The following is a 24,778-nucleotide window of genomic DNA, read 5'->3' on the forward strand; positions in this document are numbered from 1 at the left end:
TTCTAAAAAATATCTCTGTACATCTTGCCCAAGGTGCCCACAGAAGCTGTGGATGCCCCATTCCTGGAAGTACTCAAGGCAAGGCTGGGTGGTCCTTTGAGCAACCTGATCTTGTAGAAGGTAACCCTTCCCACAGAAAGGAATTAAGTGATCATTAGGGTCCCTTCCAACACAAACCATTCTGCGATTCTATGCGTGTGAAACATGTGTACAAGCTCATTGTGTGGCACAGATCTGAAAGAATGAGTCAATGTGAGAATATTATGCAGAAAAGCATGTATTCGTGTGAGCCATGCTGGACAAATACTAATGTATGGCAATGGAAATAATAATTCTGCTATAATTTGCATTGGTAAGGCCTCAACTGGAGTATCATGTTTCATTTTGGTCATTATACTTCATAAAGTGTGAAGGCGAGTTGGAAAGAGTATAGAGGAAAGAATGCAGAAGAATAAAAGTCTATGAAATCCAATAACTTTATTTGATGGGTTGATTCCCTGTAGAATGACAAAAATAAATCCCTGGATTTTTCAAACACAATGGTTTTGGTAAAATTTAGGAGAGTGAAAAAAGCTGTAAAGACAGGAGATCTGAAACACTGAAGGAATTCTGTTGAGGTTCCTTCACTCCAGGCTTCTAAACACACGCTTTACTATTGACTGTTAGGAATGTTGTAGTTGAAGTGCCTAGACACCACTAGCCCAGTGGATCACTGCATGCTCCTTCCAATCGTCTGTGATTCTACATGGCCCTTAGATCCTTGCTATACCTAACAATGAGGGAGCCAATTAGCAGTAATTGGGATGCAGCCAAGTTCCCGCTAGGAATAGTGTGGTGCCTAAGAAGGCGTTTCACACAGGCCACTAAACAGCTGTCAGATGGTAACAGTGCTCAGTTGCTACTGACCTAGGCTGAATTTATATTTTAGTGACTTGCAGTGAAAAGCTCTGTATGCCATTATCAATCCCATGGGCAATGTAGCTCCTGTTTTAGAGTTGCTTGACAAATGAGATTTAGTTTCCAGAGAAATGTTGCTAGGTAGCACCTTTTTATTCCTAGATATTAACTTATCACACCTCCCACTGTTTCTCTTTTCTCTCTGACAAAGTCAAATAGATATTAAGCAAGAGAAAAAAAAGAGGCAGAAGGGAAGGTGTTCTACTGCAATATGGTTTTATGTTGTTATCATAAAAGAGTTGAATTGGCCATTCAAACAAAGAGAGAAACATACACAAAGCTCTGATGTTGTGAAATTACCAGGAGTATTTAATTTTCATGGAAATAAATGTCCTTTAAAAATATCATTAGAGGTCTGTGTAAGTATGATTTGAGATTCTCAAGCTTTCTGCTGGGAGTCCTCTTTTATTGTTTTGTAGAAGTTTTATATTACCACTCTGTCTACTCATTGCTGATACTAAACACACAAAACAAAAGACAATAGCTCTTCTCTCCCTTCCCCCATGGAAAAATGTAAAAAAAAAAAAAAAAAAGAAAAAAAGAAAAAAAGAGAAAAGGAAGTTGTTGACAGACTTTTGACTGCAAATAATTAACTAAAAATTTAGCTGTGTTCATTTGTTAGCCAGACGAAATTTCTAGGTGCAATATAAAAAGAAGATGATTTAACAAAAAATAGTGAAACCAAGTTGTTATGGTAACTGGATTTTGAAAGGATGCATGTTTAAAAGAAAAAATAGGAAAAGGAAGAAAAGATTTATGCTCCATCTGGTCTAATCACCATGGTAATACCCAATTGTTAAAGAAAAACACCTAATAAGGGTAATTTTACATCTGGCTTCAAACCTGTATGATATTTCACATCAACAAGGTTCCCAGATGTGAATCAAATCTTGCTCAAATATCTACCATGCTACACTGAGAGGGGAATATGACTGCAGGTTATGCTGAATTACTAATTGAATTTAATAATTTTTAAGCTACATTACTGTGAAAATTCAACTGTTTGCATTTGATCACTTGTGCTACATACACTGTGCTTATTGATTTTTATTAACTTCTATTAGTGCATGCTAATTATCTGACATAAGTTAGTGTATACTTGCTTCTTGTGCTAGCAAGCAGCACTGGGAAATGAGATGCTTCATCTCATTTGGTGCTGCAGTCTATTAAATAAAATCTCCACTGACAACTAGAATTGAGAATGTCTGAAAGGGAGCTCTGTCAGAGAAATAAAGGTTTGTCATGGATTTTGTAGTCCATGTCTTTTAATTCAAGTGAAAAGCACATCAGATGAAAATCACCACCACCACTTCACCCTCTGAAAAACGAAGAATCTTAGAAAATGTGTGTGGGAACCCATGCTGTGGAGTCTCACATTATGTTTTATTTTCAGTTCATTAAAAAATCTGTAGCTACACAAAATATCCCCAAATAAATAAGTTTTTGATGGCATAACTCAACATGTTTGTAATGGCTTCATTTTGCCATACCTTTAAATTCTCACATGTATTTTCTGATTTTTCATGTTTATGATCCTGCTTACATATTCAGAGCCAGATATTTAGGTGGGTTCTGGGGAGAGAGCTTCATCTTTGCTAGCAGCCATATTTTCTGAAAAAGGTATTATTCTGGTAATTTAAGTTCCTATCTTTCCTCCCTCTCCCCACTTTTTGCCTTCTGTCAATAACTAAATTTCATAGTTAGAATGTGCTTTCATAGTTGATTGAAATATAATTAATATATTTGTTCCAGAACCCATTAAAGACCATCTTTCTCCTTTTTCACTTCACAGTCTACTGTGCATTATTCTTATAATCACCCTGTGATGCTCCTCTCCCACCAACTATCACTAGGGAAAACTCTGTAGTACTTATGTCTGCTTTCTTCCCAAACTGTCTGTGACAGAGATCTCATAGACTGTATGAAGATTCTTACAGTGCTGATATGATACTGACCTTAAGGGAGACAGCATCTGGAAGATGGATGAAATACAGAAGGTATTCCATAACTCAGGCCCTCCATGTGTTCATTAAACAAGCCTGAATCTGAAGAACTATAAATCCTAAAGTGGAATCCTCTTAGGGGAATAGCAATTAAGGTTTATACTGATTGTATTGACATGAGTAAGGAGTGCCATGTCATGAGGAAGACACAACAGGCTTTAAGATTCTAAGCAGCATATTTAGAGAACTAGTCTCTGTTTAGCAACGTGAATATTATCTTTACTTTTTAAAGTCCTCATGGTTTTATTCGGTCTCACAGATCTTCTCAGACAGCTTCATTGCTCTTTTCTAATACTCTTAAACAAGCACCTTCATGATTTCTGTCATGTTTCCTGAGGCCAGGATAAATTTCAAGAAAACACTCTCTTTCACTTTTTATGCCTTGACTACAATTCATACTTTTACCAATATTGCTATTGGTCACAGACAGCAGTATTACATTCATGGTTTCCTTCTACTCCCCCAGATTACTTGTGCTCACTTGTACCCGTTTTGACATATACATTGCAAGACAATGTCTTTCTATGTCTGGGCAGGGCATAGCATGAGAAGTCAAAGAAGGATAACAAGAATTGTCAAGGACTTGGAGAATATGCCCTACAAGGAGTGACTGAAGGAACTGCTGCTGTTTAGTCTAGGGAAGAAGAGGCTGAGGGGAGACCTTATTTTTCTCTCTTCCAATATCTGAAAGGTGCTTGGTGCGAGAGCAGGGTTGGTCTCTTCTCACTGGTGACAGGTGACAGGACGAGGGGAAATGGCCTCAAGTTGTGCCAGGGTGGTAAGTTTAGGTTGGATATCAGGGAACACTTCTTTACAGAAGGGGTTGTTAAGCACTGGAATAAGCTCCCAGGGAGGTGGTTGAGTCACCATCCCTGAATGTGTTTAAAAACCATTTGGATATGGTGCTCAGGGACATCATTTAGTGGAGGGTTGTTAGAGTACTACTGTTAGGTCACGATTGACTTGATGATCTTGGAGGTCTTTTCCAACCTGAGCAATTCTATGACTCTATGATTCTATGTCAGGAAAGTACAAGAGCATGGCCCTGTTGCTTTGATTTGCTTCTCTGCCAACTACCATCTTTCTCTTCTGAGCATGTCAAGCTCATATATACACACACGTAGGCACACATACAATGTCTGCAATATTCCCCTCAGAAACATCCTTCAAATTCAAAACCTTCCGAGACTGTTAAAACAGCTTTTGCCAATAACTCAAACCTATCATCTTATCTTTTCTAGAAAGGGGGAATTCGTTCATTTTAAACTGCTGAAGAACTTGCATATGCTTCAGCCAGTTGGTCTTCAGTCTCAGAATACTTTTCCTGGAATGCATGGAAATATGCATATTTCTTAAAAAGGCTGCATAAGACATGGTGGTATTAATAACATTGTAGTGGGAAATTTGTATATTTTGGCTGTTGTTTGCCTAGTAGGAATCACACTTCACATACTACTTTATCAACAACTCTTCTGATTTACTTAATTATAGGGAAAACAGCATTTTTTCATATGTCCTGGGTGGAAGAGGGATTTCGGAGTGCAAAACTATCTCACTGCAAATCTTTTAATAATCTTACATTCCTCTTCCACAAATTTGGAGGAAAATTAGATATTTTAAAATGTTTTGTGTTCTTTCACTGTCAGCATGAGGACTGTCAGTTCTCCTGTCCAGTTGCGTTAGACAGTTTTCACCTTCAGCTTCCCTTGATTTGCACAGAATCACAGAATAGTGATAGCTGGAAGGAACCCACAAGGATCAATGAATTCAGACCGTGGCTCCACACAGAGCCACCCAAAATTCAAACCCTTTGTCTGAGAGCACTGTCCAGGCACTTTTTGAACTCATGCAGGGCAGTGCAATGGCCACTGCCCTGGGCAGCCTGTTCCAGGGCCCAGATACACTCTTGCGCAGAGCCTTTCCCTGACACTCACCCTGCCCCTCCCTTGACACAGCTCCTTCTGTTCCCTCAGGCCCTGTTGCTGTCACACAGAGCAGAGCTCAGTGCTGCCTCTCCACTCCCTGTGAGGAGCTGCAGTTGCTGTGAGGCCTCCCCTCAGCTCCTCTGCTCTGGGCTGTTAACTGCAGATTAAAAGCATACCACCAAAGTGTTCTCTTTAGGTTGGCTGTTCACTGATGAAAAAAGGAAGAACAAATCATCATCCCGAATCTTACAAAACATACTTAGAGGATTTCTGGTTCAATCAGTGTTTACTAATCACTTAAACACTGAGCGAGAATTTTCCCACTCCCACAATCATATATGAGTTCATATTCATCCAGGAAGAAAAATGATGTTAAATCAAGTTGCTGGGATAAGAAAATATCTAGGGCATTAGATTAGAGGACAATACCACAAAGAGATTTTCTTTATTTATATCTATGATGCCTTGTCTGCCAACATTCCTTACAAACTGTTACTTAATCCATCATGTATTGCTACACTTTTTTTGGCTACAGTTGAGTCTTTTCTTTGCAGTAAAGTTCCCCCTTTGCAGGCAAACTGCACTTTCAGAACAGTGTATGGTACTGCTGCAAGGAATCTGTCACTCTAACCTCCAGTAAAACCAAGGTCAGAACGCAATTATAGGGTTCAAGTGTTTGATAAGTTACTTGCTTGCACAGACTGCTGATTGATTGTTCCGAAATTGCTATTAGGTAACTGCAAGAACCAGTGAGCAAAGAAAAAGTGGAATGAAACAGGAAGCAGTAAACAAGGAAAACTTCTACAGGCTGTAGAGCTTGTGCATCAAGCTTGTCCATTAATAAGGGCAATGCCAAGGAAAACATGAAAATACTGAAAAAGCAAATAATGTCCAGTGAGACACTTAGTCACTGGCACATAAACCTAAAATCCAGTATTCTATGAAACTCTCAATTCATTTAAACTTCTCCATGAAAGGACAAAAGGAGAAAGATCACTGCTAGGCCCCACAAGCTAGTTATAGACCCTGCTAGTCTTCTTCTGCCCACGTCCAAAGACTACTTTGACTGTCAGACAGTTGTCTATACAAGATCAGGGTCAAGAATTCTAATCAGTCCCAGATTCTTTAACCCCTGTAATCCTCAGAAATCTTTCAGAGTAATTTGGGTAAGTATAGCAAAGCCTGCATACATTTGGGCTGCTTTTTCTGTGCATATTCACAGTATTTGTAAGAGGGGGGAAAAAAAAAAGTCTAAGGATCTGCTGAGCTTGAAGGCGGAGTTATTAGGGAAAAAAAATCTGAAAATTGAGAATGAAGAACAATTTTCAATATAAACTGTTACTGTTACCTCTGTATCAAGACCTATAAAAATATGTGTTTTATTTTGTAAGTAAATCATGTAGTGAGTCATGGTTGAAATATCCCATTAAGTACTGGAGACTACAGAACTGCGATCCTGATGTGGATATTTTTCTTTGTTCATGCAGGACTGGAGTGTGGGGGAATCTTTGATTCCTTACTGCCAAGACTCTGTGGAGGGCCGACATGGATCCTTACTGTACATCTAGCCATCTGCAGCTGCATCCCTCTCCTCAGAAACTCCTAAGCATACTCAAACTATTCTCCTTCCTCCAAGTCCTAGCATTTTTAAAATCATTTTTTAATTATCTTCCCCGGCATTGTTAATTGAGGAAATCTTTGGAAAATTTGTTCAAGGAAACAGAAACAGTGTTTGGTAAACTACTGCATTTTCTCACTTCATTCACTTTTGACATAGATTTAAGCATCCAAGTTAAAAGTTTATATTTTATTATTTATGTTGGCTTTGAAGAGAGGCAGGTCTCAGAACAATAACCTAATTAAGATGTTTAAGAAGTATGTTATTAAATTACCTGACTGGGTAAAGATTTTTGAAAGTCAATTTTCTCTGCTTTTGTTGGAAAGTATATGGGACAGCCAGGAGGAGGGGCTAATACAGGACAAGGAAGAGACTGGAGTATTCCTGGATAAACTGAGTGTGAAACGCAACATAATTTAGCCTGCTGCAATGTGTGGAGTCATGGGCATCTAATGCTTATGGAAAACAGAAGATCTAGTTGATAAAATTCAGATGTTCCAAAACTATTTCTTTCTTGATGGCTTGTATTATGGCAGACTCAGACAGAGAATATAAGACTCAACCAAAGAGTATAAGGCACAACCTATGACATGGATCATTAAAAAATGTTGGGATTATGAGCTCATTCAATTCTTCAGAAATACCTGACTTACTCAAATGCTGGACAGAATTTAATCCGTTATCTAAGATGATTGCTTTTGAGTGAATATGGATTTCTACAGAATAGTCATAAAAAATCATCTGAAATAGTGACTTTAATTACTTAATTATCAGTGGAAAAAACAGACATTTCCAAGATGAGACTGAAAACAGCAAGCAGTTGAAGATTCAAGACAAAATAAATGACAGCCTAAAATGCTTTTTTCCTCTTCATTACTAGTAAGGAGAACTTAGAGTAGTCAAGAAAGACCCAGAGAATTCTGTAGTAAATGTCTAATTGGACACAACAGATCTTCTCTGATTGTGTATTACAAAGACTGGATCAACTGATTTGAGAAAAAAGTGCTTTTTTTTCCAAATTATTTTAATTGTTGCACAATTAAATCACAAAACAGCAAGACAAGCAACTTTCCTTTAGTTTTCTGAGGAAAAAAATAGCGAATACAGGTCAAGAAATCAGTATGTAGCTGCCTTGAGGCAAAGAAACAGAGTACAGTAGCTTTTTTTACTGCAGACACCTAGACAAGGTAGTTAGGTAAGATAACAGCACCTTTTTTCTTCTTTTTCCTTCTCTTCCCATTTTCCCTTCCCCTTTCCTCTTTCTTTTCCAGTTGCGGACTTCATATATGGAAGTAATATAAAAATAAATTTAAAAGATCAAACTATCCTAAAAATCTTTAATGCCTCACCACACAGTCAGTGCTAACCAGAATATTTAGTGCTGCTGTTACAAACTTTTTTTGAGAACAGGGAAACAAAATACTATTCAGTTTGTTAGGCTATGTGACACTCTAATACCATAGAAAAATTAGCCATTTGCTACCTAGAGCATGTTAACGTTTTCTGAAGGTTGCTTTTGATAGAGGTTGTCAGAAATATAAAAAAGACAATGAGAAGAAAATACTAAGATGCCTTGATTCCTCAAATAGTGAATATGTTTGACAATTCCAGGTTATGCTGTTTTACATTGTAAAATGAGAAAGGAAGTGGGAAATATGAATCTGAAATTAAAAAACAAAGAGCCCTTCCCAATGTCTTTTAGAAAACTGAAAGAAAAAAAGATGAGATGCTATTTTCCACGCCTTGCAAATGTGTAAACTATGGTCATTTTCATTCACTGATATTCATACATGCTATCTTTACAAAGGGCTCTTCTTGAAGAATGGGTAACCAGTGTAAATCTAGTAGTCTTTGGCAATGCCACAGCCCAACACTTCCTTCTTGCCATTAATCTCCAGAAAATGCCCTGTGTTTTACTGGCTTCTCTTTTTAAAGACAGAAGGGATATACTCAGGCTATGAGAATTGCATCCATTTATTGCAAGTCTCTTACAGTGCCCTTCTGTCATTTCTCTTGTTGACATTTCCTATGTGATACTGTGTCTTGTGGTATGGGAAATTGAAACACAGCAGAAAGTGGTATAATTTAATATTCTGGAAATAAGCCCACTGAGACTTTTTTCAGATCCCATGGCAGAGAACAACAGTTGACCCAAGTTTAACACTGAGTAGTAGACTTCAACCTTCACATAGCTGCAAATCTCCCACTTTCGAGTCAGATTTATCTAGAATAAGAGACCACTTTATTTTACTAAGGTACCTTGGAAACTGCAAATAGCTACATTTGAGATTGCTACCTGCTTTTTTTTCTAGGGCAAATCAATGGATTTATCACTGCCTTTGCCTGCAAAAAGTATGCTAAAAAAGTTCAGATGACATCAAAGATTCTGCTGTTTACAGGAGTCCTCTCTTAGGAGGAGAATTCGCTGACTTTACATATATAATATAAAATCTTCCATTTGTTTGCTACAGTAAGATGATGTTCAAAAGAGTGCTCCAACTGACTTAGTTAAAATGGAATTAATTGCCTTCATGAAAGCAGCTGTTCTACACGGACAGTAGATCTGAGGAGATTGGCTGGAGTTATTCTGCTGAGTTTGGATAGATAAAATTTTCGTCTTCTGCTGTTATAAGTGAACTTAACTAGATAAAACAGAATCTTTGAAACTTGTCACTGTGCTGCCCTCCTAGACATCATAATCTTAAATCTTTACTGTAACTTCAATTTTATTTAATTTGGTTTCTTCTTAAAGCAGATTCATAGTTCTGCTTTTCACCTGTGACATTTTCTTCAGGACAAGGATTTCTCCCTCCACCTCCACTAGGTTCTATAGATTACGTCAAGCTGTGGCTAAGGTTTCCTGTCCAGTAGTGCAACACTGATATCAGACTTTCTCTTTCATGGATCTGTGGTTACTGTATAATCAATGGATATATAGATGGTGTGTGTGTGTGTATATGTATATATATATATATATGTATATATATATATATATGTATGTATGTATATCTCCAGGAGCTTGGCTAATATAATTTATATTGGAGTAATGAGAGAAAGTCACTCAGCCTGTCCTGGGCTCACGAGATGAACTCCGATGGAGCAGATCTCCAGAGAGATCCTTCCCCACTGGCAGTTCAGCTCTTAAATGGGTCTAGGAGAGGTGGAGCCAGGCTCCACCCCTTCCTGCAGCACAGGTGATTTACCTTCACCTGTGCTCCCGTGGCTGACTCATTGCTCACCTCAGGTGATCAATCAGAGGTTCAGGCCGTGGTTCAGCAGCCCCATACAGGTTACCAATACCATTTACTGGTTTAGAGAGTAACTCTTTTCAGTGTTCAGAGCTGTCCACTTTCAGGCAGTTAACTTCATCCTTTTTGACTGAGTATGTATTTTAAATAGAATTTTTAACTTCCCATTTGCACATGGTACTAGCACTTGGTTGTGTTGGAGAGATGGCTGAGATAACCTCAAACGAACATGAGTGTAAAAATAGATCTTATCTGGAAAAGAATGTTGTCTAAATATTATTTGTGCTTTTCGGTCAAGTTTGCATCCTGATTTGATGTTATAAGATAGATACTTTTTTTTGTGGAAAATAGGGAAATTAAGTTTTAAAGAAAAAATCCCCAACTTTCAGTTAATATAAATTAATAAATAAATACACTATAAATTTTCTTCAGGTATTTTTGAGGAACAGTTAATTTCTATGTTCAAATTTTGATCACTGTGTATAAATATACAACTGGTAAATCAAAATATGTAGCTGAATGAACACATAATGCTTATAAATACAGAAATCCAAGTTAAGCAAGAAGGAAAACTAGATCATCATAGATGTTTATCCTTTATATGAGTGTTTTTACTGTCATAGAAATATAGACACAATTTTCTTAAATTCACCACTTCAATAGCAAATCTTCCTCTAAAATAACATCTTCTAAGACTCACAGAAACAATAGAAATAAAATGCTTTTGATGCAAATGAAATGAAATTCAACCTTAAAGATCTACATGTAAGAACCATGTGTCAATCAGTACCATGTGCATCCACCATTCTCATTATAGAAAAGGCACTGCAAACAAACCACAAGAGGGCTAATCAAGAACATCTTTGACAGTACAGTGAGAACATATACAGTTTATAAGACCCTCAACCTACTAGTTGGCCTCAGTAATTACTGAAACACACTCTCCTTATTAAGCAAGCCCTTAAATACTTGATATTTTATTTGTCCCTGCTCACTATGGAGATACCATACATAAACAGATTTTTTTTTTCATACAGTATCTTACTTGCAAATTTTACTAGCAAAAAATACATAATTAGACTATGTATCAGGAGAGAGGTTCTAGCTTCAGCTCTGCAGCTGATGTCCTGTATGACCTTGGCAAAGTCCTTCCCTGTCATACCTTTTGTCTCAAACTTGCTGTCTGTCTTGTGTACCATCTTATTTAAATTACCTTGATATATTTTACTTTCATGTAAACACCTTCTGAAATTACTACTTTTTCCAATACATTTGAGATTCTGTTTAACATCAAATTTTCAATTCAAATAATAGTAGAAAAAGAAGCCAAATTAAAAAAATAAATAAAAATAAAAAAGAAAGCCTTTGAGACTAGTGAGGAACGATAGCATAGATTTTTATTTTATTTTAAGTTTAGTAAGCTGATTTGGGTTTCGTTACTTCACCAAGTTCTGTAGTTACCACAGACAGAGTTCAATTTAGAAAAAAAATCTGAAAGAAGCTTATTGAGGAGAAAAATTTTTGCTTAAGATGCTGTGAAGGACATTTTACAGTTCTCTCTTCTCTTCATAGTGAGTGGATAAAAGCTATTACAGCTTCCCTCTGTGCAGCATTACTGCCTAGTTTTTATCATCTCATTCCATAAGTGCCAAGTAGGTGGTGTGCCAACAGGACCTAACTGTCCACCATGATTAAATGTAAGCACTTTGGCCTGGAGAACAGATGGGACATTGGCTGTGCTAGAGGGAAGGCAGACAAGGTTGAACAGTCTCTCATCTCTCATTCATTTCAAATGTACACATGAATGATACTGTATATAGTTTCACAAAGAAAAATCCAAATCCAGAAGAAACCATATGCTTTTGCCTTCACAGATTTTAAATAGTCATGTTCGAAATATTTTACAATTTGCTTTGATCAAATAAGCATAATTCATATACATATTTCAGTCTATGAATTCCACAGACAAGTGCTACTTTAAAAGTACTTTTCATACTGTGATCCTAATGGTAACCTAGATTGTATAAAATACATCATAATAAAGAGACCTGAGGATGTAATACATTTTTAATGTGAATTACTACAAATAATGTAATAACCCTTAACAGGAGTGATTGTAGGAATGTGTCTACTAGATTAGTAGGGAAAGAAAAATAAGCATTTCATTTAAATATGTTTTAGTTAGATTAATATTAGCTATACATATTTTTAGCATATTTACTGGGAAAAAAGTTTATGTTTTCTGTAAAACCTCATATAAAATATTCAGAAACCTTTCAAATTCTCCATGTATGATATATATATTTTAATACTTGGTAAAGGTTTGAAGGTTGTACCTGCATATAATAAAATTATATTTTAGAATTGATTGTGGATCTGGAGAATCAGGAGCAACAGAGAGGTATAGCGTATTATAGATGTAAATTCATGACTTCATGGTAGAGGCTCCTTCTCATGTGTCTGAACAATTAAAGTGATCAAATTTGAGAACCAGTACCTGAGTATGGTACCTCCTGCTGTAAGTGTGTTGAACAAAATGCTAAATCTTGAAGATCTGTAGTCAAGGTTGCCACCAGCTCTTAGGGCTCTGGTTGGATAAGATTAGAGAGCTGTTGGAGAGGAAACATTTGATATTTTCAAAATTCTGTAAGTCATATCTTTGGAGCCTGTGAATCGAGGCACTGTAGAATGTGACAGAAAAGAATCACTACATAGTACTTTTCTTGTTTCTCAAGTTAGTTTCCTTGCTTAAGTGATAAAGAGCACTACTGTGCTTGAGGACTGTGGTTCTGCTACACTTACTGTTTTCTACTTGGCACAACTATCTACACTTAAAGAATTTTCTTTTTGCTCTGTCAAAGAGATTTTTTTGTGTCTCATTGTAAAACAGCTGTAAAGTGATAAATTGTACAAGTCCCATCCCACACCATAAATAGTGATGTACAGGTAGCAGTAAATGCTAGCAGTAGTCCACACTGAAGAGCAAAATAAGAAATGAAAACTGTCAGTCAAAATTCAGATTACTTGCCAAGTATTAAAATAATCAATTGATGTTCTGTTCATTAAATTTAAAACAAATTATGAGGAACACTATTAAGCAATTATTTTAACACAGAAGCTATGCAATAAAAAGAGTCTGAATTACCACAAGTTGTTGTGCTCCTTGTTATCTAAATCTTAATATCTAAATCTTAATATTCAGTCAACAAGGTCTACAGTACAGAATGTTGAAATAATAACAGAATTAATTTATTAGTGTATTTTACATTGGTGATTGAAAGCTTTTTGCAGAAATACAAGAACGTCAAAAGTCATCAATAATCTTGGATATATTTAAGTAAATTTACAAACAAAAAGTGGATTGAACACCATCTTCATACTATATAACACTTCAGAATCAACACCTTGGGATAATGCATTACAAATATTGCCAAAAATTGCATCTCATCTTACGTACATCTGGTCCCTTCATCTGCCTATATGAGAGTCAAAATAAGAATAACTTTTTTTAATTCTCATCAGTATCATAGAAATGTCAAGAAAATATTAGCCAAACTATGTTTCAGTCCTGGAAACTTCTAGTGGGCTGTCTTAGTAGTAATTTTTCTTCTGTCTGCTTGAGTACTTGATATCTATTCTTTAGCCCATGAACAAAGGGCATGACTCTTTTTGAAGAACCTGTGGGATCAGTGCATCACTTTCCAATATGTCAGAGGTGTCTTCTCAACATATATAAAAGACATGGACTCCCTTCTCTGCGTCTGACACAGATTCAGGATTCCTCTGAACACAGAGTATTTTCTTGCACTTCTATTTGGTATAGAAGAAAATGTTGGCAGAATGACTGATGCCTTTCTTACTCAAAGACAAATTCAGTACTTTTTTCAAGACTTCTTATACTGCTTCCCCAAAGAACTGTGCATTTTTTCCAACATAGTGATCTTTAGGCACATAATTAAAATTTCTAGGAGATCATACCTTTTGAAGAGATGATAACATCCCTCTATGGTCAAGTTCTGCAGGCACAGTGAAACTCAGCTATAAGCATTAGCTTACTAAAGTGAGGAACAGAAAAAAAAAAGTCTCCTTTGCAGAGAATGTAGCAGTTGCTTCTGAGATTTCATCCCTTATTCAAAAACACTGACCTAAGTTAATGTGGATCTCTGCATTCTGTTTTCTGTTCCTACTTTCACTACTAATCCTAAATTTAGGACAATCGACTGGAAGGTTACCCAATTCAAGTTATTATGGAATAAGTAATAGAGGGAGCATACAAAAGATTCCTGAATTGATACACCAGAACTTTCTATTGTGAGAACACCATTCTTAAACCAAGGAGCTTCGCTATTTTGCTTCTATGCTAGTATGATCTGTCAAGCAACTCAGTCTTTCGGACAGATATGTCCTTAGGTACACCTACGAAGTTTCTTGGAAGTATACCCTCCTTTGAATATTTAGGAAAAAGGTGCAACTTTATCTGGGATATTGTAAAAAGTTGTGTTGATTGAATGATGAAAAATTATGAGCTGAAGAGAAAGAAGTTGTATTTCCTAATCTTGTTTAGAAATGTGAGTTGAATGGAATTGTAGAGATAGAGGAGAGCTGGACAAATGGAAGGCTGATGCAATCTTCTTCTGTATTGTAATAAATAGGAAACAAGTATCTACTTCAAAATGGGAAAAGAATGGATGTATTTGTAGAATATCAGTTTAAATTAGGCTGCTTCTATTTTTGTTGTGGATCAGTACCCCCTGCAATGCTTGTCTGTAGATCCTCTGGGAGATTTAGGTCTGAGAGCATTAATGAAGTTACTGTCAGAATGCCCTGTGTCTATCATATTTTGGCTCCCCGCCTTGAACAACTTTTTGCACCTTGAGGTGAGCACACTTGCTTCCTCCAAGTTTTATCAGCTGAATATCCCAAAAGCCTTTCAGGCTGTAGTACTTTCAGGCTCTCATTTCCCAGCACAATTCCATTGCCATTGCCTTTCTTGTAATTGATCTTTATTTCTTATCTGATTATCCTTTCATTGCTGGCCAGTTTAATTCAGAAACAACTTGATCAAATTCACTCTTTCATTAAATAATTTATTAATAAATGGAGGAGACTGCTCAGATGACTCAAATGAACTTCATTAGCATACTGTGAATAATTCAGCACTTTTGACAGGGTAAAAAAAAAAAGGGCCTTAAGAAGTACAAAATACACTTTCTTGCCAAGTTTCTCATCTAGATTTTTCCTAGAGTCAAAGGGTACCTCATGATGCACCACTCTGCTGCCAGAGTCTGTCCCTGTGAGGAGGCTTACAAGCTTAAATTTTCATAGAATTGCTTTTTTCCCCAATACAAAACCTGAAAGTTTGCCAAAATTATTAGGAAATCCAATACTGTTTAAATTTTTGATAAGTTTCTTCCATACAAATAAAAGCTGGAAGAGACTACCTGACTTAAGGAATTTCCAAAATACCAGTAATATAAATATTGTAATTAATTTTCTTTTCTGAAGAGAGTTCTAACTCTATGTAAGTGTGACCAAAAGTTAAGGAAAGTTTTGACTTGGCTTTGAATGGTAGATGTGTTTAGGATGAGCCACCTGAAGAATCTTGACTATATATTGAATATTGATTGCAATCCTGACAAGGTTATACAATTATAAACTAAAAATATTGTGCATAGAGTGTGACTTTGCAGAGGGGACTTCTATATTATGATCAGTTCACAATAAATAAAGGAAGCATAGGAGATCACTCAAGGATATGCTCAGTGCAGGAGAAATTCTCTAATGGAGACACCTAGTATTCTGGGGCTTTTATCTTCTGCCCACTTTTTCCTGAGAAATGTTTCTTCCAGCTGCAATATGCTTTTTTTCAGCAGGTTTTACTCGTATGTAGGAGGAAGGAGGAAGGAAAGATATATAGAGGAGGAAAATGGCATTCTATTATGTTTAACTCTGAAGATATTCTAGGATATTGAGCTATTTTGCAACCGTTGGAGTGATCCATTTTAAGTCAATGGCATAGAGTTGCCTTCGGCATCAGTGAAGAACAGGGAGTCCATTAACATCTATTGCCATTCCAGTTGTGGAAAACAATTCCAGACCTGAACACCTGGAATCCAGTTGCTTCCTTCTTTCATAGGTCTGAATAGTTGCTATCTTCCACATAAAAGGTATACTAGTCCAGAAGAATAAGTGCATTTTGGCAAAAGAGTTTTTCCTTGTCTACCTCAGATTTTTCCCCTTTAAACTGAGATTTAAGTAAAAATCCAACTCCCACTTACCTCTCAGGAATAATTGGCTCATGTTTTGATACAGTTCTGAATGTGTAGCAAACTCAACTGTTTGCTTTTATAATTAAAGAGTTCTAGATGTGAAATTCTGGCCCTGCATATAATGAATTTATCAACTTCTATTTTTACAACTGTAAGTTTCTATTTTAAATATGCATACCTTAATACTGTTCCCTTCTTCAATTCTTTGGATTGTTGAGAAGCTCTTGTACAGGTAATAAAGCAGCATACATCTTTGCTTTGCTACTCACTAATATCTCTTTCCATTGCTCTCCTGCCAAAGGTTTTCTTTCTGATGCCTGGGAAAAGAAAAGCACCATGGCCCTAATTCTGTTTGTCTCATTCTTTCTCTGCTATTAAGGCCACAAGTTCACATTTTAAGAGAAATCCTCTGAGATTCATGTGTGTGGTAATTTCTATAAAGCAGCTGGAAGTACATTTTTTAATGACAGTATCTGTTTTTGTTTACAAAGGCCAAACCCAATTCTATTGTAAATCTCCAGGGGAAATGCTTTTAACTTTTATTCAGTTAATTCGAAATACTGAGAGAGTAAAAATTGCGTGCTTAGATGTCCATTATAAAAGCAGTGATTTATGGTGTCAGTAACTCTAATGATAGCTTTATAGAATTAAATTATTTATCACCAGGAATTCAAGACAACTAAAAGTAAATGCAAAGCCAATAATGTTGCCATTAATGTTTCCTTAGAAAAGAGAACAATTAGTTTTTATTGTCCCTTCTTCATTGTCTCTTCACGTATAACTAACTTTTGGTAATTGAAATACATGTCAGTGATGGGTAATTGTAAGTTGCAATCCACCTCCTTCTGGAAAAATGTACAAATACACAAACTCTCTCCTATTTATCAGTATTTTTGTTCAAATCTTACAAAAACAATCTTGAGAAAGTTTTCTCTTATCCTCCCCAAGATTACCTAGACTGATGACTTCACCTTGTTTCCTCTTAAATCAGTGACAAAAGTACAATGCCTAGCCCACTGAGGACCAAATCTTGATCATTGGCTGTTTCTGAAGAAAACCAAACATTTTCAAATATCAGCCTTATGTATTGAACATGTATATTTTCAGTACAAATTAAACTGTAGTATTTCTTGTTTTTTGGTTTTTTTTTTTTCCCTGGGCTGGTCTGGATAAATATATAAATTAATATATTAATATAAATAAAAATATATTTTTGTTCAGAGGATAGTTCCTGTAATCTGCAAGTATTCTAGAAGTTTTACCCTTCACTAGGCATTGACAGGAAATAAGAAGATCAAGAGAAATGTTTTACTCTATCAAGGTTTGTGTCTGTATCTTTGCTACAGAGGGAAACCTAACTCTGGTTGCAGGAAAATTGTATAAGACGTATGATTGGATGAGATGGGAAGAACAAGAATGGCGGAGAGGAGAATCACAGAATCACAGAATGGTTTGCGTTGGAAGGGACCTTAAAGATCATCTAGTTTCAACCCCCAGATATAGGCAGGGACACCTCCCTCTAGACCACATTGCTCAAAGAGACCAGGTTGCTCAAAGAGAAGATGACAATCCTGAAGCACACGATGTTTCACAAAGTAACAGAATCACAGAATCATAGAATGGCCAGGGTTGGAAGGGACCTCAAGGATCATGAATCTCCAACCCCCCTGCCACATGCAGGGCCACCAACCACCCCATTTAATACTAGACCAGACTGCCCAGGGCCCCATCCAATCTGGCCTTGAACACCTCCAGGGATGGGGCATCCACAACCTCTCTGGGCAGCCTGTTCCAGCACCTTACCATTCTCTCTGTCATAGAATGAACAACTAGATCTTCAAGTCTCAATACAAAGCTCTGCAGATACTGGCAGTGATTTTCTCAAGACTACAAACAGAGTACAAAGAAAGATATAAAAAAGATATTAAAAAAATGCTTTTGACAGAAAGGACTTTAATTCACATAACATTTAAGATAAATCTTTTTTGTTTTCAGCACAGGGATGTGAATAATAATAATGTTAGATGAAATTGTTAATAAAAGATGAGACTGACTATTTCCACTTTCTGGGATCGCAAAGCAGACATTCATGTACCTATCTACCTGACACATCTGTTTGCAGATCTGTTTGCAGATTCAAAGTTTCATTAACTTTGGTAGATTGTGATTATTCGCTTCAAAAGTCACATCAGAAAGGCTTTACTGTATAGTCTAGTTTAAAAATTCAGTCATCAGCTCAAGCAATTGAACATACTACAGGACTAAAAACTACTTACGTACAAGGAATATTGAAGAAAGAAAACAAATTACTGCCTAAAATGTCTTTTCAGAAACTCTTGGTTGAGTAGTTACATATAATGAAGACATCCTTAAAATACGGTGTTACTTGAGATCTATTAAATAAGCAAGGAAAGAAGCAGGTATAAAATGAATGCTGTTTGTAATAGAAAACCTGGCTACTTCTGATAACAGCTGGAAAGTTGGTTTCAGTTTCAAGGCATTATTATGAAACAGTTGACTGATAATTTATTACTTCTCACATGCATACGAAACTGTGTTAGAGTAAGACTGTCAGAAGATATGCATGAAAACAACATACAACAGTAAGATACTGGCTCCTTTTTGTGAAAAGTCCTTTATACATGCAAAAGATACAGAAGTTTGGAAGCAGTAGTTACCAGGTCATCAGAAAAACCTACATTTCATAAAAGTTCTTTGATGAATTTGGCATTAAATAACCTAATCCAGATCCAATGAAACAGGGCAAGCAGGAGACAGAAGTTGAAAAGCTTCCCATCTGTTATTCCTGCAAAGCTCCAAAAGAGCTCGGCAAAGAATGACAGAACCATATTTTCTGCAGAAATTGAGAGAAATAGATAATATGGTCCCAATTCTCAGTAGAGTACTCTTTGTCTGATATCCCTCAGGAATGAGAACTCCACCACTCCACCAGGCAGCCTCCAATTCTAATATCATCAATCAGTTCACTTGAGCTGGTGAGCAACAGATCTAGCACTGCATCCTTCCTTGTGCAGCTGTCTATTGCTTGGCTCAAGAATTTATCCCTGATGCAATCCAGGAGCCTCCTGGATTGCCTACAGCTTACTATGCTACTTTTCCAGCTTTTCCTAAATCACTTAAGAAAGGAGTTTGTATGCACATACGAAAACATAACCAAGGAGTTAATTTCCCCAAAAGGAAAATTTTGAATGAAGAATAAATATGATCATCCTGGGTAACTGAGGGAAGAATACACTTGGTTTAAACAGAGAAAAAAACTGAGAAATATATTTTAAATAATCTATTTTAAATTGGTTAAGAATTGTATAACTCATTGCACACTTATCATGTAAAACCTAGGAAAAATAAACTAATAAAAAAGGAAGAAACTATCAAAAATGATGTTTAATAGAAAGCTAAAAATCATCAGTCTAATTGTATCCAATGTAATTTTCATTCAAATGTAGAGACAATCAAGTTCACCACACTTAGTGCTAATAATAAGTAGTGTTAAGAGATTTTATTGTGAGTAGTGATGGCTACACACTAAAAGAACGACACAGATGAAGAAATAATTGAAAAAATTAGTTCCTTGACATTCATAAGAATGAATTACTTCCAGTAAAGTAAAATATGCAATCAATCAACTCAAGCAAGGACATTCTCATGGGAAGAAAGGAAAGACCACAGCAGGATTTAAACTATAGCTAGTGACCTAGAGTAAAGTAAGTTGTAAGATAAATATTTAAACAAACTTTATGAGAGCTCAGCATTTACTAGTGAAGCAGCAATGGTTCAGTACAGTAAAGTCCATTGGTTAGGACACATCATTCGGATACTGCAAATTGTATGACAGAGCACGAGTGCAGCACAGCCGTGCCATCCTAAAAGGTTTCTTATAAAAAAATCTCTCTTGAGTGCATAAATATAAATCTTCAGTATGATTTTACAGGGAGATTTTATAGTAGTTGAAGATCTGGCTGACTAGTTTCAAGTTAATTTTCTTACAGTGCAGAGAGATACAGGTATTAATGCCATCTTTTTTTCTATTATCTAGAAGTTATTTTATCCCATCATAAGATAGACTAAATTGAAACTCAATAAAGAAGCTTGTCACAAACAAACAAAACAAAAGCAAAAAATAAAAATAGAAAAACACACCATACCCAGGTAGCCAAATTTTTTGAGATTTTATCTTAATGCCTAAATCCACTGCTTTTTAAGAACAGAAAGGTTGGAGATTTTATATTCTCTGAAGTTTATAAATGAAATTGAGTTATTTTGGACTATAACTTATATAAATGTTGTAGATTAATATATAACATAGAATCATAGAATCACAGAATTGTTCAGGTTGGAAAAGACCTTAAAGATCATCAAGTCCAACCATGACCTAATCATACTGCCCTAACTAACAACCTTCTGCTAAATCATGCCCTGACCACCACATCCAAACGGTTTTTAAACACATTCAGGGATGGTGACTGAACCACCTTCCTGGGGAGCCTATTCCAGTGCCTAACAACTCTTTCTGTAAAGAAGTGTCTCCTGATATCCAATCTAAATCTCCCCAGGTGCAACTTGAGGCCATTTCCCCCCATAATAATAATAATAATAACATATTATATAACATATAATAATAATAACATGATATGGAGGTAGCTGTTCTTCATCTTGGCTTTGGTGTTTACACGAGGTGGAAGTACCCAGAGCATCAAAAAGAGTATATTAGGAGCCCTCTGTAAGATATTATTCTGCTAACATCAGTGTCTCAAAGCTTGCTGGGGACACAGATGGACTTACACAAGTCCAGACAAGTCCTGGGCAAAGGTGGTGAAATCCTTTGTCTGGAGAACTTTGATGGACAAGGCCAGGGGCAAGGAGAGGAAGATAAGCTGCAGCTAAATAGCTGTGAAGCGGTCTTTTGTGTGGACTTATCTCAGGATGATGGCCATCTCGGGGGGATAGCACATGACTCTTGCTCAAGCGCCCAGGGATGTCACGTAGGCAAGAGAAAAAGGAGGATAAAAGGAGGAACCGAAAACCATGAGAAAGGTGTCTGCCATCAGATCCCTCACCACCGAATTCCTGCGTGCTGGCGGATTCCCCTGGGCCTGCTACCTGAGTCCTGCTGCTTCCTCGTGGATCGGCTCCGCGACTTCCTTCTGCCACCTGCTTGCTGCCCAAGGCCGGCCACGCTGCTGCTCTCTCCCCCCCTGCTGCTTCTACCTCGGACCATCGAAACGTCGCGCAATGGGATCGCTGCTGGATCCTGGTGGTGACTATCCCCGCTTTACGCAATTCTTGCTTTCTTTCCTCTTTTTTCTATCGCCCTCCTTCCCTTCCCCGTCTCCCTGATTAGGATTATAATAAACTGGTCGGACCAACATTTGAACCGTTGTTTCTTAATCTCACGCTGGGTATATAATATTAAAAGAACCTCATCTCCCTCCTATAAATCGGAGCGAGACACCCTCCCATGGGTGCAGAGTATGCCTGGCCCTGGCAGCAAGGACAGCAGCCCAAGCATGACTCTCCTGCATACTCTGCTGCAACACCCTGTTCCATCCCTTAGCGTTTCTACCACTGATGTGGTTAGATAATTCACGTATTTATATCCTATTTATTTTTCTAACCACATCCAGCACTCTGTCACCCTCACCGTAAAGAAGTTCTTGCTCATATTTGTGTGGAACTTCCTATGCTCCAGCTTCTGGCCGTTTCCCCTTGTCCTGTCTCCACACACTGCTGAAAACAGTCTGGCCTCGCCACTCTGCCAGCACACCTTAGATATTTATAGACCTGGATCAGATCCCCTCTCAGTCTTCTTTTCTCAAGGCTAAACAGACCCAGTTCACTTAGCCTTTCTTCATAAGGGAGATGCTCCAGGCCTTTCACCATCTTTGTGGCCCTCTGCTGGGCAATACTATACACTCATACACAACTCGTACTCCTACACTAACTCTGGCTTTGCAATGTGGGCTGTCTTGTTTGCAGGGATGTGGATTAAGAAGATCAGACCTGGGAAATGAGATTAACTAGCCTGTGTTTCAACCACATCTGGAGACAGCACTATAGAAAATACTTGTTGCAAAAGGTGCAAGTCCTTGGAAGAATGTCTATTTTATGTTAGCAGGAAACATGATGTGACAAGCACTGTGTTGTTTAACTTATGAAATGTAAAGCTGCAGGCACACATACAAGACACTGAAGGTCAGAAGGTCAGACTGTGAACCTGTCGCATTCTACTCTCTTCACGTTTACTGCTTTTAATAATGTATTTAGTTGACAGAAAACAGTAAGATATTCTAGGCAGTCCTTAATGAAAGAAAAAAAAAATTTTTCTACAAATAATAATGACAATAATAAATGATGCCCACTGTAAATCCCTTTCTGCACCTTTTGCTTGCTCTCCTTGTAGTCCATCTAGATGATTAGACCCCCATCCTGCATCCTGCTCAGGTGGATAATGTGCAAACTGTAATTTTGTTCCTCCTGTCTTAGATGTCCTTAAAGGTCAATCCAACCTAGGCAATTTATAACACTAAGCCATTGCTGTTATGCAGTCCTTTTTTTTTTTTTTTTTCTTCCAGTGAAGACTCCAGTGTTAACACTTTCTATAATATGTAGGTTTATAAGGTCATGAGATGATATTAGGTAAGAGATAGTTCTGATGGTAAAAATGATTAAATTATGTTTCCAGATTTTGCAGTCTAGCCACCTTAAAACTTTGTTCCTTTTACAGTTCTTACCAAAACATTTACACAAGAGGAGAAGCAAAAAATATTACGAACACTTAGAAAGAAACGAAAAAAATATAGGTTTGGGTACCAGAGAATGAAGCAATAGCAGAAGCAATAGAATTATATTGATACAGCTGAAGAAGATATTGACACAGATGACAGAAGAATATGAATATCTACACAGTAAAACAGGCAACCTATTCAATATATAGAGAGAATGTGTATATGTTGTCCACATATTGGTATTAATATTGTGCAAATCTGAAAAAATATATATATATATATATGTTGTTATATATGCTGAATATATATGCTGACTAAATTCAGTACCAAAAAGCTTTTTTTCACTTAAGAATTTTAGTCCAGGTAAAAAAAGATCAAGGATAGCTGCAGTATTTTAATATATTTTACTGAATTAAATTTTTGATATTACTGCCTGAAGCATTTTATAGGTTTGAAATTTCATACTATGAGCTGGAGATTTTGATTTAACCAGTTAGATACGAGCATAAAGATTCATAAAATTAATCAAAAGCAGCTAGGACAATTCCCTGAGTGTATAACAATCAGACATTCTGAAAAGATAGACTATCAGAGCAAGAAAATTATAACCAATGACTCTTCTGGTGCTTTTAAATTTTTTACAAGCAAAGCTTTGATAATGTATGTCCATCCTCACTTATCACTTTATATTTCACAATAAAATTAAGACAGAACCTCAGCTGGAGTCAGTTTCCTTTTAAGACATGTACATGAAGCAGTATCCATGATTTCAGCTGAAGATTTTAATCTCCTTTATTCTCTCGACTCCCTTCCCATTGTCTATATTTTACTAGAGGCTTATTCTTGATTAACATTTTAAGTGTCTTACAAGATCAAACAGTTCTATTATAGTTTTAAAGGTCCTCCAATTTGGCCAGAAGCTCACGCTTACTGTGTAAACAATGTAAACAAAATGAGTTAGTTTTGAAAGTAATATATTGAAAATGTCATTTTCATATTTGTTTCTTTGGATTTGCAAAATCCATGCAGTGTCTTAAAGTAAAGCACTTACTATTTGACATGAGAATACATTTATTGTAGCAGATGTTTTTTGGTTATTGGTCCAACCAATCAGTGTTGCAATATAATTTACCTTATAGTATGGCAGAGTGCAATGCATAAGTAAAAATATTTAATAGCCAGAGGGTTTTGTCCTTCAAATATATCTCCTGGCTGCATCAAATGACCATATGAGAGAAAGATATGCTTCAACAGTGCATGTGAGTAATTCTGCTTCTTTATAGCTGACTAGTTCTTTGAAATGGTCAGTCTTGACAGAATGTGAAAAAAAAGAGCTGAAGACTGATTATTACAATGATTACAATGTGCAGTCTGAGCTAATCATCCATAGGTGAAAATATTTACCTTCCTAAAAACAACTCTTAAGAATCAAATGAGGTACAGAACTTTGCAGAGGCACAGAATTGCAGAAATTATGCCATGAAACAGTATCACTACTATCTCATGGGAGGTAGAAAAAATTAGTGTGGCCCCAAGACAGTTGGTTGACATTCAAGCACTTCTTCCAAGTTCAACATTGGTAAATCCCTAAGAGTATGGAATCACACAAAGTTGGCAAGAAAGCCACATAGATGAGCAGCAAGCCAATTGAAAAACACGGAAGAAGAAAGTCTACACAATGTGGATAAGAAGTCTGGCCCTTGGCAGGAACATAGGAACATTGTCAAGGTGTACAGGGATGTGACAAGGAAGGCTAAGGTCCTCTTGGAACTGAATCTGGTGAGAGAGGTTAAGGACAACAACAAGGATTTCTTCAAGTATGTCAGTAGTAAAGGGAAGATTAGGAAAAATGTGGGTCCACTGCTTAATGATATGGCTGCCCTTGTAATGTAAGACACTGCAAAGGCAGAGTTACAGAATGCTTTCTTTGCTTCAGTCTTCGCTCATAAGACTGTCCCTTGGATACCCCAGATCCTGGAAATAAGTGCAAGAGTCAGAAAAGAAGGACTTAC

The 24,778-nt window shown here is 36.7% G+C and overlaps 1 protein-coding gene across 45 annotated transcripts in view; it reads right to left on the minus strand.

Annotated features, from left to right (window-relative positions):
- LOC116217859 (uncharacterized) overlaps positions 1-24,778 on the minus strand; it is a 138,329-nt gene that overhangs the window by 23,443 nt on the left and 90,108 nt on the right. For 5 of the 45 annotated variants that reach the window (XR_014880904.1, XR_004162580.2, XR_014880924.1 and 2 more), the window contains one exon: positions 16,199-16,337. The exons of 38 other annotated variants lie outside the window; for them this stretch is intronic. The gene's annotated coding sequence lies outside the window, so the exon portion shown is untranslated. 2 more of the 45 variants (XR_014880926.1, XR_014880928.1) reach the window with 1 other exon arrangement.

The sequence above is a fragment of the Meleagris gallopavo genome, chromosome 1, assembly GCF_905368555.1.
Source record: "Meleagris gallopavo chromosome 1, MGAL_WU_HG_1.1, whole genome shotgun sequence".
NCBI lineage: Eukaryota > Metazoa > Chordata > Aves > Galliformes > Phasianidae > Meleagris > Meleagris gallopavo.